The sequence below is a fragment of the Phodopus roborovskii genome, unplaced genomic scaffold (assembly GCF_943737965.1).
Source record: "Phodopus roborovskii unplaced genomic scaffold, PHOROB, whole genome shotgun sequence".
Classification (NCBI taxonomy): Eukaryota; Metazoa; Chordata; class Mammalia; order Rodentia; family Cricetidae; genus Phodopus; species Phodopus roborovskii.
This window is the reverse complement of record NW_026126448.1, coordinates 15,851,053-15,869,808: the sequence shown is the minus strand read 5'-3', so window position 1 is coordinate 15,869,808 and position 18,756 is coordinate 15,851,053.

The following is an 18,756-nucleotide window of genomic DNA, read 5'->3' as shown; positions in this document are numbered from 1 at the left end:
AAACACCAGGGTAGATATCCCATAGTTTTAAGTCTTACTACAAGTGCAGATCCCCTGTAGTTACCTTTTGGTGCTGAGTAAGGAGCAATTCTATCCATTAGGGTAAAACTAACACACACACACACACACACACACACACACACCACCACCACCACCACCACCACCACCACCACCACCACCACCACCACCACCACCACCACCACCACAAAATAAAATACCCAAAGATGAAGTGACTTAAATGAAATCAACAGTTAATTGCCCACTTGGGTAACCATCCAAATGGTCTAGGTTGGTAGGTAGCTCTGTTTCATGAAGTCAGTTCCAGATTACATAAAGGGAAAAACAGACATGCCCAGGAAAGGTGACCTGTCTTTTTGCTAGAACTAACCCTGGCTTTGTATACCTTACTTTCGTCACATTCAGTCACACAGAAATCTGTCCTATGATCACACCTACCTGCAACTAGGCAAATGGAGGTGATGTTGAATCATGTTTTAAGGAGAGATGAAGGGTTTTTCTGGTCCACTGCTGGGGTAATGACCACTGAAGCTTCCTCACTCATGCACATCTCTTCTCCTATCTCTGAGCTCCATCAGTGGATCAAAAACTACATTTCTGACCTCTTTGGTAGAAGCCAGCCATCAAATCATAAAGGTATTCAATAGCCAAACACAGTACATATGCATTTCTCCCTCTTCTATTCCTCCCTCACTTGCTCTCTCTCCTCCCCCTCCCTGTCTCCCTTTGCTCCTCTGACCCCACTAGCAACCCATTCTGATTTCTCCCTGCCATAGTTGCTCCAGTGAGAGATGTTGCAAGCCAGAAGATTATCTCAGCAGATGGAAGGGAAATATGTTCAGGGGCCCTGGAACTGGGGAACCATTCCTCGTGGTATGTAGTCCCTGCTGTGTAGGTCTGCTAGCAGTCTAGGTCCATGATTTTGTATCTACATTCCTTTTCCTGCAAATACAGCAGATAAACCTGGATTCAGGCACCCATAAGCCCTAATATCAAGCAGGGAGGATTCACAGTGGAGATGTGGCATCGATGAGGTCAGAGCTGTGTCCCTTTGTCACTCTTCACAGGAGACTTTGAGACTGCCTGGGTCTGGGTTGCAAAGCCTCTCTCCATGGCATGCCAGCTTTGGGGACTTGGAAAAGGTACTCAATTTCCTTCAGTCTTCTCATCAATACAAAGGAGACAACCATGCCTCACCGTAGAGTTAAGTGAACCCTTTCAAAGGAGCCTAAAACCAATAATGAGTTCCTAATAATGAGTGGTAATTGTTGATATAATTGTTATGAGGTTTAAATAAGATTCTTTGTAAGAGGATCCTGGGCAGGGCCTGAAATATGAAAAGTGATCTTCTTTGTGAGAGTCCCTAAGGAATCATTTGGATTCCCTCCAATTAGAACCTGTGCCAGAGGGGTTTCCCTATCAATAATATCCATTTGATAAGAACTATAGGGCAAACTGAAAGTCGGTAATGGAGGAAGGGCCAGGAGTGAGAAGGAAACAGGAAGAACTAACCCTTCATCAAATGTTTATTCTACCTTCTGAATATTTGTGTCCTTCCGGTTTCATACATGGCAATCCTACCTCTCAAACTGGTGATAGGGTATGTTTTGGGGAGATGAAGGCTTGAAGAGGTGGAAGAGTGGTCCCGTGAAGAAGACACTGATGGGATTGGTGTCCTTATAAATGGAAGTTCAGGGAGGGAGCTGTCTGTGTCCCTCCACCCTATGGAGATGAGGTGTCATCTGTGAGAAACCCTCTCCAACCACCGAGTCTGATGACCCTGATCATGGACTCCTAGCCTCCAGAAGCATGGGGAGCAAATTTCTGTGGATCAGCTGACGGGTTCATGGTGTTTCCAGCATTCCAAATGAACAGAGATAGTCCATCCTCAGTGAATGTGTGGGGCTACCAGAGGGAAGATCTGCCTTCACCGTTTTGTTCCAAGGTAGCCTTGCTTACTATATCCATTTCTAAAACCTGTTAAAAATTCGTTCTGGAAAAGTTAGTGGCTCAAAACAATATGAGCTTAAAAACTTGCTCTTTGGGTGATGACAAAGCTAAAATGAGTTGGCAGGGTTGCGTTCCTTCCAGAGGCTCCTGAGAATCTAGTGGTCTTGTGCTTTGCTTGCATTACCACTTACCTCATTCCAGGGTTTGCCCATAGCCTTTCCTGACCCTTACCTTCCTGCCTCCCTACTATTGGTATGCTTGGATAATGCAGAACAACCCCCACCTCAGGATTATTCATTTAGTCATTTCTTCAAAGGTAACAGTCACAGGTTCGAGGGTTGCAGGCAGACATTTGGGGAGGTCATTGGTCTGTTCCATCACACTAGTCACATAGTCTTTGTGTAGATTCTATAAACCTCCGAGGTAATTAAGATAGATGAAAACCAAGTGCAATGTTTATGTTCCCCAACATACCTACATGACACAAATAGCATGAGTAAAATGCAAGTGACCTTTTGGTCAACAGATAGTAGAGTACCCATAGCTTACAGTTTAACCGTTGCACTCCAGGAGAATGTACTAGAAGTTCTTGTTTTGTGTGCTCTAGGACACAAGCTCATCTTCTGGGAGCATCCTTTTTGATTGACATCTTAAACTGTTGTGTCACCATGGAAATGAATGTAGGAATTCATGCATGGAAAACCACCTAAATCTGAGTTAACCTAGAGCTACCTAAAGCAGTCTGGAGGATTTGAGAATCATAACAAAGAAAATAAGTCACAAGAGAATACAGACAATATTATATCATCTATGTGTGTGTATAAAGGATTCAGTGCAACAATATCACATATTGTTTAGGAATATATCAAGAGGAGATGAACATAAAATATACATAAGAATATAACAAACACATTTAACATGGTAGTTTCTCGTGAGGAGGGAAAGGAAAGCACTATGGGAAAGTGACATTTTTAAGCCAGAAGGAAGATGTGGAGGGGCCTGACCTGCCACTCACATTGTGGATCTGCAATAGTTCACTATAAAAATTGCAAAGAAAAGTTGTATCATATTATCCTGAAGATATTAGGAGATGGAAGTCTATGTGGAGATTCAAAGAGGGATGGACACTATTCCTAAAATGTGCCTAGATGGGGGCAGAAGGAGTAGGCTTGTCAAGAAGTGTGATCCCAGACAGGGGTTCCAGGATGGGAAGATGCCCTTGGTTCAAGAACTATCAGCTGATAGTCTTTTAATTATAAGTCACAAAGCAATAAACCCAAACTGATCACAAAAGGATGGAAAAGGAAGAGAGAGAAATAGGGAGGGGCGGGGGACACCTTGACTGGTCATTGAAAGGTCCAGGCAGTAGTTTTGACATTTCAGACAAGACTTTCCAGTTCAGCTCCACTGGTGTCAGGGCCTAGAAATTCTTTTGTCTATCTACTGGGAGGCAGAGCCCAATACCTCATCTGAGATCCTCACCTTCAGGAAAGCAGGTCTTGTGACTCCATAGGCATGGTAGGGACCTGGTTTCTAATGACTAGTGACTGTGGCTAAAATGCTCCTTCTATAGTGTCAGCTTCTCCCCCGCCCCAGGGCATATCATGGTGGTTCCCAACAGCTCTGGCTCCACCCTGCTTTTTTAGGTGTGAAAAGGTTGTCACAAGTCTAGCCTCCAATCCCAGTAGAAAGAAAATGCAAGATGGTCTTTTCTGGCTGTGTCTCTCTGTGTCAGTGCTTTGCACCCAATCCTTCCCTGTTCACTTGATTGGGTGTCTGAGGCAGCACTGGGCCCCTTATCTAGAGAAATAGAACATGCTGACTAGCTAGAGCCCACTGTTAGATCTGCTTTGGCCCAGCCCCACTATTGGAAAGAGGACAGCTTCCTACACAGACAGATGCAGGAGAGGGAGTGGACTTGCTGCATCTGACAAGGCAGAAGAGGATGTTAAGGCTGAAGTTCTATTGCAAACCATTGTGTAGTGCCCAGTTGATAATTCTTGGGCCTCTCGTCTTGAGTCAAGAATCAAATATGCCAGAGAATCTGGGCTGACAGCATATTCCTATGACTCCAAAACTTGGGAGGCAGGAGGATCTTAAGCTAGAGGCCATGCTGGGTTACATAGTGAGACCCTCCAGACAGAAGAGGGAGTAAGGGGGGGGGAGGGAGAATATGTAAGAGGGGATGAATCAAGAACTGGGTTGGAAGACAAGCAAGAAGGATGTTTGATAGACAACATGCTTTCTTTCATTTCAAGTGATAGGAAAGTTCTTAATGGGACCCTTAGAGAGCTATGATAGGACCCTTTTATTTTTAGGAACCCTTACACTGAACACACACACACACACACACACAAATACCTACCTCTATGGAATCCCAAGAGATAAGCTTGGTTGTCAGCCTGAGAAGTCCAAGTGGCTGAGACAGGATATTATGTCTTAGTCATTCTCTCCGACCAGGACCATGTGCTACCCCATAGCCATTCACATTTTGCAAGGGACCATCTAGGTCTATGGCTGAGGCTGAGGTAAGCTTGGAGGACCCGTGACCTGAGTGAGGCTGGCTGGACCAAGATAACCAGACCTCTCCTGCACCAAGTTCTAAAAAGTTCACAGACCAAATGTGTCCCCAGTCTTCAAAGGGAGACAAAGACCCTGCCTGTCTACCCAGTGAAGGATCCCTTTAACAGGAAGTAAAATGGATTCAGAATTGGTATTATCTAGGACAGGAACATTTTAATTACTGAATGGAGACTGTATTTGTGGTTTAAAGTGGCCAGAGCTCTTTTTTTATTACCTAAAAGCCAGAAGAAAATTATGGGACCTGCCCAAGACAGAGATTTCATCCCCAGGCAAGGGAAAAATTCTCTGCACTGTATAAATTTTAAGAGGAGAAAGAGCCAAATGAGAAATGTGCTTCGGGTGATACTCATTCAAAGAGCAGTTCTGTGTCCTTTAATGGAACTTATAGAAGGGGATCCAGCTGGGCTATGTGCTCATATGAGGGCCCTGGGAGGAACTCCCTCCCACACAGGGAATCAGGGGTTGCCGCAAGGGCCATTGAGCTTCCCACAACAGGTTCAGCGGGCAAAATCCAGGAGCAACTTCAAGGTCAGAGAAGAGCAGGGGTAAGGACACAGCAGGCAGTGGCAATTGTAGGCAAATGTCATTCAGCTGAGCATGGTGCACCAGCAGAAGCCATTTAAAGGCCACTCTTAGCCTGCCTAGGAAGCCATAATTTCCCATCTCCCCCAAGGGCCTCATCTCTAGACCAAGTTAACACAGTTATTATTTACCATCTGCCCCAATTTTCTTGCCTTCTGCCCTGAAACACTTGTGACCCAGGAAATAAGGTTACAAAACTACTGCTGTGTCCAGGGGCCAGAGAACTCTGGGCTGGGACCCTCGGTTCACCGTGTTCCAAGGAGAAAGGTCTCAGACAAGCACTCTGCTCTCCTCTCTCCTCCACAAGGACCCTCAAGGCCCTGCTATGCTGCTCCCACACTCCTCAGACTTCCTTATCTTTTCACTTCGGCCAATAGTAGTGCAGAAAGTCCACAAAACTAGGGCATGAGTCCACTCTTATGAGGAAGCAATGGCGGGGGCCAAGGAGGGGGGCGGCTCTTAGAACCCACCCCTTCTGGCAAGTGTATGCTAATGGCGTTCTGGCTCCCTGCAAATTACAGCTATTCCTTAGGTTTAAAAAAAAATGACATTTCATGTTGATTGCTGGGTTCTTATTTTTCTTCTGTGCTAGGGAAAATGGCGGGGCTGGTGGGGCTGTGCTTGACACTGACGTCAGTCATAGGGAGAGTGTAGGTGATACTGCCAGGGTTTGAGGTCTTTGGAGACTGCTGCATTTCTCATCTCAAAACAACCAGATGATAGCCCCTCCTTATGGTTTCTAAATATTCCTAACCATTATGTCTTCCCCGGAGCCCTCTATTCTTGGTTTTTCTAGTTAGGAGAACCACTCTGGGTGCTTTGTTCAGCTGCCAATGCACATCGCTCAAGATGGCCAGCTGTAGCTGTGTTTGTGTGGGGCCCCCACCTCGTCTGAGGTCCTGAGGAGTTATAGCAGGATTTCCATCATATGCAACACTCTGCCTCCAGGACACATGGTCAAATTGTGGTCCAGGGAGCATGTGGGTATGTGTGAGACCTAATCTTAAACTCTTCTAGCATCATCACTGAGTTGTTTTGTTTTCCCTGTTACTCTCCCATGATGTCCCTTCCTCAGGGCTCATGCACTGTGTTCTTGCGTCTTAAAACATTCTCAGTTTGATTTTCCAGTCTGATCAATAGTAATGGATTTTTCAATGTAAACAAAAGTTCGTTGAGATCCTCGGGAATTTTGAGAGACCCAGGCATTTGCTCGCAGCTGTTCAAACTGCACTTTTCTTTCAAAGTGCTGCTCCGGCAGAGATGCACCCCATCTCACACAGCCCTCTGACAGAGTCAGTTAGCCCTCCTCCAGTCAACCCTGAGCTGCAAGCTGTGTACAGCTACCCTGCATTCCACAGCCTCCTGTGAACCGCCCTTTCTCTAACTCAGTCTACAGCTATCTTAAATTTAGCAAAAGTACTTGATGAGATTTATGACATTCTGGAAAGAGGAACATTCCATTGAGATCATCCCTGAACCCTGCTGGGGCTTAGCTTAGGGATGTGCTTTTGTTCTGGCCCATTTTACAGGAAGCAATGAAGTGCATCTGAAGACAGATGAAGATACAATTCCAATCCAGCAGCCCGTGCTCTTTGCTTAGAGCATCCTGGCCATGGAGCCTCCAGGTTTCCTTTTAAAACATGACCCCTCCCTCTCTCCACGTCATTGCTCCCTCTGATTTCTTTTCATCCCCACCCATCCTCTCTCTTCTTATCTGCCCCCCCCCCAGCTGTCTTTTGTTCTTCCCTCATTTTCTCTTTCCAAGCTTTAAAGGTGCCACTATTTGTATCTCTATTGTTGTTTCCCTGGAAGGAGCAGTGAATTTAAATAATGTGAATTACAGTGGAATCAGAACCTGTGACCCTTGGCCAGAAGTGCATGGGGCCCTGTTAATATTACAGCACAGCCCTCTGGACTCTGAGAAGACTGCGGCCCCCAACTCACAAGGAAAACACAAAATACTCTCCAATCTTTTCTAAGACAGCAGCTGTGGAGTTCAGCCAGGTCCCTGTAAACCCCCTCCCCGAAACTTTCCAACCGGGCCCATTTCTGTCTGTCCCTCAGAAGAGGTTTCCCACCAATGCTGCACACCTGCTCACACCAGTCCATTCCTTTGAATTAGGGTCTGAGAAAAAGGCGGCAAATGCCATTCAGGGTTTGCCTTACCGATGCTCACAGATTGAGTGCAAAGGCAGAGGCATGGCCCAAGTTGGTGCAATGCAAAAGAAGAGTAGACATTAGACACCACGACACAGCTCACTGTGGGCTTGGCTGCCATGTGTGTTCCATCCTGTGCCTCCCTTCAGAGCTGAGGACTGGGCGTGGCTGATACAGGAGAGCAGGTGCAAGGGATTATCCAGGGCGCTAACTGCGTGCAAATCACAAGCTTCCAAGGCACACATGTCTGAACCAAGAGTGATCTCTCGTAAGAGCGTTGAGTGCATGTGGCAGGGGTGGACATGGGTTTACAGAGTAGCCCTGGTGCTCACCAACCAGTGTGACTTCGGACATGTCTGCCAGGCTCAGCTTGGTAAAGCTGCACATTGTAAAGGATCACAGTGCCTATGTGGAGAGTTTATGAGGTTTTTTTAAGCTAATAAACTCCAAGTCCCTAGAAAAGTGACTGCAATAGAGAAGACAACAAGCATGAATGATATTTTCTGTTAGTATTGTATCATTGTATCAAAGAGGAGCTGAGGCGACCCAGGCCTAGTGCCTGAGGCATGGTGGACCACCTGTGGAAAGGATGGTGTTGTATTCCTGTACCCTCCTAGGTCCCTAGGGGCTCATTCCTCAGGTGCAACAGACCACAGGTGTGAAGGGAACAGGTGTCCACAACTCCCTCAACTCACTCACCAAAGATGATGTGGCACCAAATACACGTTCCAGGTAGGAATGCAGATTCTGGGTGAGTATTTGGGGATAGTGGTTGGAGGTGAGAGGTGGGTGGTGGGTGGCTGAGACAGGCAGCAAGTGGCTGAGTCTGTATTTGGACATCTGTCATCATTGGTCATCTTAGGATTGAAGCACACACCAGGCCCAGGGACTTGAGGGCAGCCTTTGCCAAACAGGGAACATTGCAGTTAGACGTGAGAAGATCAGTGGGCGTTTTGTGAGATTATGTAGGGAACCAGTCACATAAATGTCATTTCTACCACACTTCTTGAAATAGCTCCACATAACTTTCTAGAACACTGCTTCATGCATTTAAAAGTTGAGTTTTGTTATTATGTTGCTAGAATCTAGCCTGCTAAGAAAATCATAGATGAGTGAACAGTGAGAGGTGATGAGCACATTCCCTTTAGTAAAGACACTTGACCTGAAGGCCAGCTCTATAAATTGCCCTACATACTCTGTCAGAAAGGAACCCCAGATATCCATCTGGTTAAATGATGATATGTCATTTAACCCTCAAAAACACCCTCTGAAGTGCATGTAAGTATGCCCATGTTACAACCAAGGCAATGATGGTCTTCAAAGTGTCTGCCTAAAGACTACAAAACCCCACTTTGGGCCTCAGCCAGGCTCATTGTTGCCTTCAAGGCTGAGATGGAGCAGCTGGAGCTCTCCCATGGAAATACACAAACTGATGCAAGAGGGTCTTGGAGGAGTACATCATGCAAGGTATCAAGACCTCTCCTACCTGGAGAATGGACCAAAGACCCTAAAGAGGTCATGTGTCTCTTAACCAGGTTACGGTCCAATTGCTTATTCAAACAACAGCAGAGGCTGTTGAGGTACACGGTTGGTGTGATTTAAGTTTATGCTCAGTTGACTGAAAGTAAGGGAAATTAACAGAGAATTTGGCCATACCTGGTGTGACTAGTTGAAAGGCCTTGGGGGTAGAGCTGATGTTTCTTTAAGGAGAGCAAGTACCCATTTCTGGGCAATAGCTTTACGTATCTTGGAACTCTGGTCCAGCCATATTGACAGTTCAAACTGAGGGCTTTGGGCATCCTCTGCCAACCACACAGTCATGTCAGCCAGTTCCTGCCATTAAAGTCTTTTGGTTTTGCTTTCCCTGGCAAATGCTGATGAATGCACCCTTGTTACAGGCATCATCTGTGACTTACAACCTTTTAGTGTTCCCACCGGGCCCTTGTTTCGAACCCTCTTCCTCTAATCATCCTTCAGTCTTGCTAGAGGGTCTGGTGTTTCTCATTCCCAGTCCTAGACTTTCTGACCATGAATATGGGCAGAAGTCCAGGAACCATTAGAGAAGATAGAAACCCTGCAGCTTTCACGAACTCAAGAATCATACTTCGAGCCAGTTATTAATGGGCTGGCCATTCCCCCAACCTGAATTATAGAAAAGAGACATACCTTGCCTAGAGGAGAGTCCAATGTCAGCATTCTTGTTGGGTCAACATTATATAGAATTCTAGAGTTTGGATGGAAAATGTTCTCTACTGGATCTTGCATTGGAACACTTGCTCTCCAGCTGACAGTAAGTTTTTGGGAGACTGTAGAATCTTTGCGACCTAAGGCCTGGCTGGTAGATGTAAGTCATGGTCTAGGTATTGGGTTACAACCAGTCTTGTTTCCAATCCATTCTCTGTTTCCTGATCCATAGCCACAATGTGAACAAGCCTCCATCCCAAGTTCCCACCAACATGCCTTCCTCATTATGATGGACCAAAATTTCTGGGACTATGAGCCCAAATAAATCCCACCTTGAGTTGCTTTTGTTGGGTATTTTGTTGCAACAGAAACAACAACAATAAAACTGCTTGGACCTGAGGCCAACATGGGACGTCCCACTCAGAGTCACAAGAATTGAAGGCAGTCTGGCCCACAGTAGCAATGCAGAGCATTAAGTTGTCTGCTCCATTTTACTCTAGAATGAAAAGTAGATTTCCTTGAGGGGAGGTACTACAATGATAACATGATGACCAGGAGACAGAAGAAAAGAACCTGGGTCTCTGAGGCAGGCAGTATCCATGGGACAGACTATTGAATGAAAACAAATCTGGCCCTGTTATTGAGCCCCATTCCACTTCAATGTGTCCAGTGAGTGTCAAGGTCATGCTTAGGATATTACAGTCCCTGGAGGCAGCAATCACGGGGGTATATAGAAGATGAAAGCAAAGCATGTTTATTTTGGTGCTCATTCTCCTGGGAACAGAGCATCAGTCCACTCATCTGTGCAAGCAGGAGATACTTGGACTGGAGCTGACCTTGGACAGGGGCTTTGTGTGTGAAAGCACCTCTGCTATAGTGCTGCACCTCTAATGTGGTACCTGACTTAGGATTTCTGATGCTGTGATAAAATACTATGGGCAAATAAGCTTGGAAATGAAAGGGTATATTTTGTTTACGTATTCTAGGTCATGGTTTATTGAGAGAGGCCAAGGCAGGAACTGATGAGGCAAAGGCCACAGAGGATGCTGAGGATGCTGCTTACTGGCTTGTTCAGCCTGCTTTCTTATACACCCAAGGACCACCTTCCCATGGTTGACATGGCCCACCTCCAACAACCCCATAGCTTTGGCCTTCCCACAGCAATCACTAATCAAAAAATTGCCCTACAGGTAATCTAATGGAAGCATTTTCTCACCCATGGCTTCCTCTTCTTAGAGAACTCATTTGTGTAGGTGACAGAAAATTAAAATACCCACTATAGACAGTGCCTAAGACTTAACATGACAAAGGTATGTGGGGCTGTTCCCTTCCCTACTCGGCCTCTTCCCTTTATGTTGATTAGGGAACTATCTAGAGACATAGGAATGTGAGAACCCAGATGCACAGTTCTTCCAAGATGTCCATCATCAGAAATCAGCATTCTCTTGATCTCCCTCAGTTCTACAGGGACCTGTGAAGTAGAGTTCTAATGGGGACCCTGGGGAAGACCTGATACACTCAAGAGCTCCCAAGCTTGAGGCATCAAGGATATCATTCATCTATATCACCTCCGGAGCTCAACAGAAAACAAGGCTTTACTTACACTAAGAGTTCCAAACCACTCCCAAGTCTCAACAGCAGGTCTTTAAAATCCTTCAAATAAAAGCAAGCACTGGGTGTTGCAGAGTTATAAAAAGGTTCATCAAAGGAAATGAAGACAATGAAGGCTGAGGCCAGCTGACTCCAGGCCTCTGCAAGCAAGCTGAGTGCCCGATATAGCTCTCTCCAAATCCTCCCGGGTATTTCCCTTCTAAACCTGCCTAGCACTGTGGTGCTTAAAGCTACCTACTGCTTGTATGGGTCCTGAGCAAGGCCAAAGAAGAGGCTGTCCCAGCTCTCTACCACCCAGAACCCTGGGCTCCAATTCTGCTGATGTCCCCAGGGGTTGTGCATGCCTCCTTGCATTTTTAGGTTTCCATGTATGTAGCCCCTGAGCCTCGTTGCCAATGTCTTCTGCAAGCTACATATCAAGTTTCTCCTTCTTGGGAGGTCTCCAGCATTCTGTGCTGGCCCCAAGTGTGTTCTCCAGATTTTCCATTCCCCCACATGCCAGGACACAGAGGGATAGATTTCCAGGACTATTGAACTGGAGACCATGTGACCATCTCTGGAGTAGGCTTGTGGGTAGGAATCATGTGAAGCAGTAGTAGGCCGTATCACCTGCCTGCTCACAGGAACCTTTCTAGAACCACCTTTCTCTCCAGAATGGAAACCAGCAAGAGTGCAGGTGCCAGCTGTGCTTTTAACCAAGTCTCAGAGTAATTAATTATCACAGCCTTGCCTAATCCATACCACTTGGTATGAGCTTTCTGACCAAAATGCGTTCTCTGGGCTCAGAGAGCTCCCTGGCTATTGTCCCATTGTGCATGTTGTATGTGTGTGTGTATATGTATGTCCAAACTTCCATCTGATCATGGAGCTTTGACTCTGGTTATTCAGCTCATGGTCAGCCTCAGTGTGACAGCAGGCATCAGTACACCCCCACCCCATCCCTTGTATTGTCCAGTGTCTCCTCCTCCTTCCTGCTAAGAAGGGAAGATGCAGCCTTGACAGCTTTCTATTCCTCTGGCCTGCTTTCCCTTGCTGCTCAGGTCACCAGAATTGCTCTCACTTCTCCTGTTTATAGTTCAATGGCGGGTGAGGGTGGGGGTGGGGGTGGGGGTGGGGGGTGACTGGGAGACAAGGAGGATTGAGGGAAGAGGTAGGAGAAGTTTCAACATGTGGGACTGCCAGAGCAGAACTCCGGGTTCTCTCTCTGGTAAGCCAAGACTACGTGGAAATACTTAGATTAATAGTAATGGGTCAATATTTAAGACAGAGCTAGCCAATAAAAAGTGCTAGTAACAGACTAACAGCTTTATATCTAATACAGCATCTCTGTGTGTTATTTGGGGCTGGCACAGCTGTGGGACCAGGCTGGCAGGAAAACATGCTCATGGTGGGGGGGGGGAGGCAAGGAGTCAAACTTGTTCTGGTTCATAAGGTCTCATTACCTATAAAAATCCAAAGAACCTGACTCCTGGACAATTGTTTTGGGTGAAAGGAACGTTTGGGCCAGCAGAAACTCTTCAGCAGCATTAGTAGACACCAGGAGCTCCTAGAATAATCCAGCCCTCCTGCCCATCCTCCCCAGAAAAGGAAAGAGTATACCTGCTTGGTCCTGATCCTCTAGTACTTAATGTCCTAGGCTCAGAAGTGCACACACACATGAAGGCTCAACTCATTGGACTATGAGAAACTATTAGGAGCTGCCCAGTATCTGAAAGTCATATGAACCTCGTATCTACCCCTGAGAAAGCTATGATTCAGATGTTTGTGGGAGCTTTGCGCACACACCCCTCCATGAGCCATGGACCTGGTCCTCTCTCCCCAGGTTTATGTTGCCTTAGGCCTCAAGCTTCCTTCCTTGATCAGTCTGGATTCTCACTCCTGGGTCTACTGCACCCTCCTCCTGAGACATGCCTCATTTTCAGATCCTTCACACTCAGACCACTCTACCTGATGCCCCATGCTGTGCTGAGAACCACTACACCTGGCTCCAACCCCCACCATGGTGCACACCCACCCAATGCTCAGACAGGCAGCAGTCCCAGCCAGAAGGTCCCACCAGGCTGCAGGGCTGTGTGATTTGGGGGATTTCTAGGGATAATCCCCCTCCACAGGTTGTTTCCCTGGATTGGTAAAATCCATCAATCTGTCCTTGCTAAGAGTCCTTGCATCTTCTCACTGCAACCCACCTCTTTCCAGAAAAAAAGCCACACACACACACACACACACACACACACAAATAGATATAAAATTGGTCCCCTTAGCTACATGCAGAAGTCTTGAGAAAAATTACAGAATAGGAATTGTATGTGTGTACACATTCACATTCATACATGTATACATACACACATACATACATTGTGGGTGAAAACATTTATCATTGTGTTTTGTTGTGTATAAGGAAATACCCTCTCATTTAAAGCAGGGTATTTTTGAACAATGTAACATCTGGATATATCTTGGGGGATATCAATATTTTATTGCACACACACACACACACACACACACACACTACTTTATTGGGAATTCTTTGGTAAGGAAAAAGAAAAGCCACTCAAATGAAATAAGGAAGGTAAGGTATAGACGAGGAAGCTCCACAGCAATGACATTCTGAGAGTAGAGCTTGCTGATTATCCCAATCCTTACCTGTCTGTCACTTCCATACCCTTCCTTATACAGTTTATTTGGCCATTAAAAAGCATGGGAAGTGCCACATGATCAAATGTCTTCCATAGTGACCAAAGGGAGACAATCATTGTATGATTTCACTAATCTCACCATCTATGTCTACAAAGAGCTTTTTCTGGGGTCCATAAAGCTTGTAGATGGGAAGAAGAATGAGAGACAGGCTCACAGGGAACATGCTTGGTATATGAAAAACACTGGCTTCATACATGGTGAATGAATTATAGAGCCATTAACATCTAGTTGCTGAATTAGGATAGAATGTGCAGCTCTGCACTGTGAAAACTAATTAGAGCTTGAGATGAAGTGAGTCTTCTTGATGGCTCTTAGGTGAAACTGTGCCCAATAGAGACCCTGGGTGTAGTGGTAGGGTGTGTCCATAATAACATGCTAGGTCCCTTGACACTAGAGGGTACTGGTGGGTGTGCTTTGGGAGATGAGTACTAAGATTACTGGGTATGGCCACACTGTCAGTCTTCAGAGAAGCAACTGATAGAGTATAGCCACCACAGCCTAAGCTCTCAGATCATCTATCAAACTTATATGTACCTGTAACTCACATATGGGGTCTGATAAGGTGTGATGTAGTGTTCCCTGGGGAGGAAAGTTCACTCCCACAATCCCAGGGGCTGGGAGAGAACACTGCAAGTTCTCTTCACAGCCAGACATCTGTCACAGCAAATGACAGGAGTTTGGAATCATTTCAAAGCCACATAACTACAAAGCTCAGCAAAGTGTGCATGTAACTGGGCCTATTTTCTTGCACCTTGCTATGCTCATGAGCGAGCATGCCTAGGCTAACCTACTAATTCCAGGAGGGAAATGAGAGGCATGTGAAGCTAAGCTGCCACCAACATAGCCCAGAGGAGACCAGCCAATCCCCAGCCAGCCACAGATGCACTAACATGCCTGCCTGAGACTTGCAGGACCAACTAGCTAAGGCAGCCTGTATCAACCAACCCCAGCGGATCCCAAGAAGCATAAGCTACATAATGCTTCTCCTGTGGCACAGAGTTTACAGTTGTTTGCTGCTGCATTTTTGTGACTATGGTGAATAGGTGCTGTTGCTGGGACAGTGACACTCCCTATTTCTGCTCAGGTTCCCTGTAGACCCCAGTCTCTGCTTTCTGCTCATATGCTTCTTAGAAGTGTCTTCAAAAACCCAGCTTTTGCTTCCTTTGTCACTCGAAGGAGAGTCCCTGGAGGAAGCCTCATCTATGGTCGATGATCCTGACGTGGGTCCTGGAATCTATTGTCCCTCCTAGAGCAATTCCCTTGTCAAGTTCTGAAACACTGGTGAGTCTTTATTTTCCACACTTCTACTCCTTCATGGAACATGATGGTCAGTCCAGAATAACATAAACTTTAGAAGCCCAAGGTAATATCTAATCTTCCCATGTGTGAAGGGAAGGGGAAGCAACAGCATTTCTCCCCATCAAGTCCATTCCCCCACCAAGGAAATACAGAGATTCATTTTTTTCTGTTATGGGGGAAAGTCAAAACCAAGTTCTCAGCAAAATGCTCTGCTGTTCATGCAAATGACCATCTGTCCTCAGGTTTCCACTCAGGTAGGATGGTGCATAGGACATGGGGAAGAATAAGTAAATAGAAAGGAATAGATGACTGAGGAGCTGAAGGACAGGCCCTGGAAACCAGAAAGGTATCCAGCTACAGCTGCAACCATCTTGGCAATGGCTGTGAGAAATGTTGTGATGATAATGCACCTTGGATACAAGCATCACTTCTTCTAAGTGCTTCCCAGCACTGATGGGTAGCTCTGATTGCACAAGGCAGGTGAACTGAGACCCAGAAGAACTAAGGAGACTCACAGACAGTATGGGGCAGGTATATGAACAGAAGCCAGAGAGATGCTCATGAACACTCTGGGCCTGAGTTCTTCTATCCACAACCTCTGGGTACCAACAATCTCCAGTGATTTACACAGCTAGAAGAGAGGCTGGGACCAAGTGTTAAAGAGAAAAATAGAAGGGAGGGTCTCTGCTGGTGACAAATAAACTGGCAGTGACATTCTGCAAAGGGTTGTGGGAATACACAACAATCGCCTTTATGTGAAGTTCATGACCCAACAGTCATCCCCTAAGCCCAAAATAAATGCTGAATAGATTCCTAATGGACTCATCTAGAATGGTCAGGCAGGGGCATCTCTGATTGACCCTGATCCCTGAAGGAAGGGATAGGAAAAAGAGAGAAGACAGTAGATGTGTTTCAATCTAAGACGTAGCTGAGCGGAGAACAAGAATAGATGTTACATGTGGTGCAGAGGGGGAAAGCAAGTAATAAGCAGAATAAGATCTATAGCATGATGCCATTAGTGTAAATTAAAAAACACAGACACCCCACAAAACAGCGTTAGCTTTTAACAAGGATCCATGAGTATGCTGAACCATACATCATATACTGAAGTGCACACCTAGGAGAGCAGGAGCAAGGATTGAGGGCGAAGCAGAAAAACAAAAAGCTCATAAAACAGAAGAAGGGATTGCAGACTTCTTATGGTAATGAGCTATGATGGGAGGGATGTGGTTAACATAATTTCTGCATCTGCAATCCTTTACTTATATTTTGAAATATCAAATAAGCCTGGCTGTGGAGTTGATTTGGAGGTGTCACCATTCTGTCTCTAGCTGATGGAGTCATGAAACATGGTGTGACTGGAGAGAAAGCTCAGTGGTTAAGAGTATTCATTGCTCTTCCAGAGGACTCAAGTTTGGTCCATTCAGTAGCTCATAACTGCTTGTAACTTCAATCCCAAGAGATACAATGCCCTTTTCTGAACTCCCCAGGTACCATAAACACGTGGCAGGCACACACTCACACACACATGAGCATCGGCACACACACACACACACACACACACACACACACACACACACACACTGATAAACCTTACAGGAGCTATCCACAGGTGATGAAAGGGAGGCTTTGCAAATCAAAAATCCAAGTTGCCACACCCTCATCATATGACCTTCTGCTAAGTTTTATGACTAACTCTCTAATCTTCCTTTCCTCATCTCTGAATCAGAGATGGTAATGGCCAGCAGACAGTAAAGATGAGGTATGAAAAACTCTTGGTATGGTGTTGGCTTTACAAACAGCATTTTTGTTATCCCGAGATCTTTTTTCCATCTTTTTTCCAAATTGAAAACCTCTGTAATTCCCAGCCTCCAAAATGTAACTTCATTTCCATCTTTCTTGTTCAGCTGCTTTCTGTTGGGAGAAGCTGTGGATTGACAGCAACTCGAGCCTTCTGGAGCACAGGGACTGGGACTAGAACCAGATTTGGAAGCCTGAGGGGACTCTCCCAGGAACAGGAAAGTCCAGGCCACACAGGATAGGCTTTCAGGAGGTAGGGAAGGAGAAATCATGGGTCAAAAGCAGTGTCTTTCAACCTATGGGTCATGACCCCTCTGAGGGTCAAACACCCCTTTCACAGGGGTTGTCTAAGACCATTGAAAAACACAGACATTTATATTATAATTCATAACAGTAGCAAAATTACAGTTATGAAGTAGCAATGAAAATAATTTTATGATTGGGGCTACCACAACATAAAGAACTGTAATTAAAGGTTGTAGTAGGGAGGTTGAGAGCCACTGATCTTCAGCCTTGGGTGAAGAAATGGGGGAGAAAGTAGAAAGGATGATGGAGAAACATCCTGAGCTAGAATGACCACAGAAAAGTCAGGTGATCCAGAGTTCTTGTCAATGCTTGCCACCTCCCTCGCTAGCCCCTTCCTGCCCCTGGGATGTTCCTATTCTCACCTGCTTCTCAAAGGCAGTGTTCTGGACCAGATGATTCTCCTTTCAAGGTTCTTCCAAATGATGTCCTTGGCTTTTCCACAGTGATGGAGACCTGGCTAACAGCAGGAAGGACCCTTGTCTTTGGGACATTGGGCCACACACTGTGTAAATGGCATGTGTCTTTTACAGCCATGCACATATATATTCCCTAGGTAATAGATACTCCCAATCCCTAATCTCTTTCCTGTCATTTGATCAATTCCAGTTGATGATTCACTCAACAAATAAGTAGACACATCCTAACTATGGGCCTATGGCTCCAGCAGTGCGCAAGTTAAGACCCCGCTTTCGTCTACCTCTCTTTCATCTCACCTTCCTCAGTCACACAGTCTGGTTCCACTTCATATACATTTCCCCAACCCTTCCACATCCTAGATCTAGGTCAATGCCTTCCGTACTTGGGATCATGACCATTGACCCTGTCTCCAGAATGCCCCCTCCCTTGAAGTTCTCCATGTAGCCACAAGAGCGATGTTTCTGGCATATGAACATCCCTTATCACTCTCATTTAAGTTTCTAGTGGCTTCCCATTGCTTTGAGGACAAGATCTAGACCGATTAATATGTTACTCAGGGCCCTGCTCTTCCAAGGCCAGGTGAATCACTCTTCCTTCCAAGAGTAGACCCTCCTCACCCACCCACCCAATGCTCCCAGCCCTCGCCTGCCCTGTGCTTCACTCTGAGAGCCTGGCTAATTCCCACTGGCTTTCAAAGGTTAATTTTAATTCCTCCAGAAGCTGATGATCTGAGTCTATGTTAAGGGCTCTGTTGTGAGTTGAATTTTGTTTCTCCAAAAGATGTTCAGGGATCTCTGGAACAATTGTTCAGCAGGAAAGGGAACTTGCCACTGAGCCTGATGATGTAAGTTCAGTTGCTGAAGCCCACATGGTAGAAAGAGAGAAATGACTCCTGAACACACACACACGTACACACACACGCACACACGCACACATGCACACACATACACATACACACATACACGCACTCACACGCACACACAGTGAAAGGGAGGGGGAATAATAATAATGATAACAACATCTTGCAATAGATGAGAACTAACACAGGGACCCGCTGCTGGACAGTCAGAATGAGAGATTTTTGAGGTATTCCATCCTAAAAAGGGTATCTCCATCAAACTCCTCCGCTCAAGGCTCTGGGAAATGTGTGGG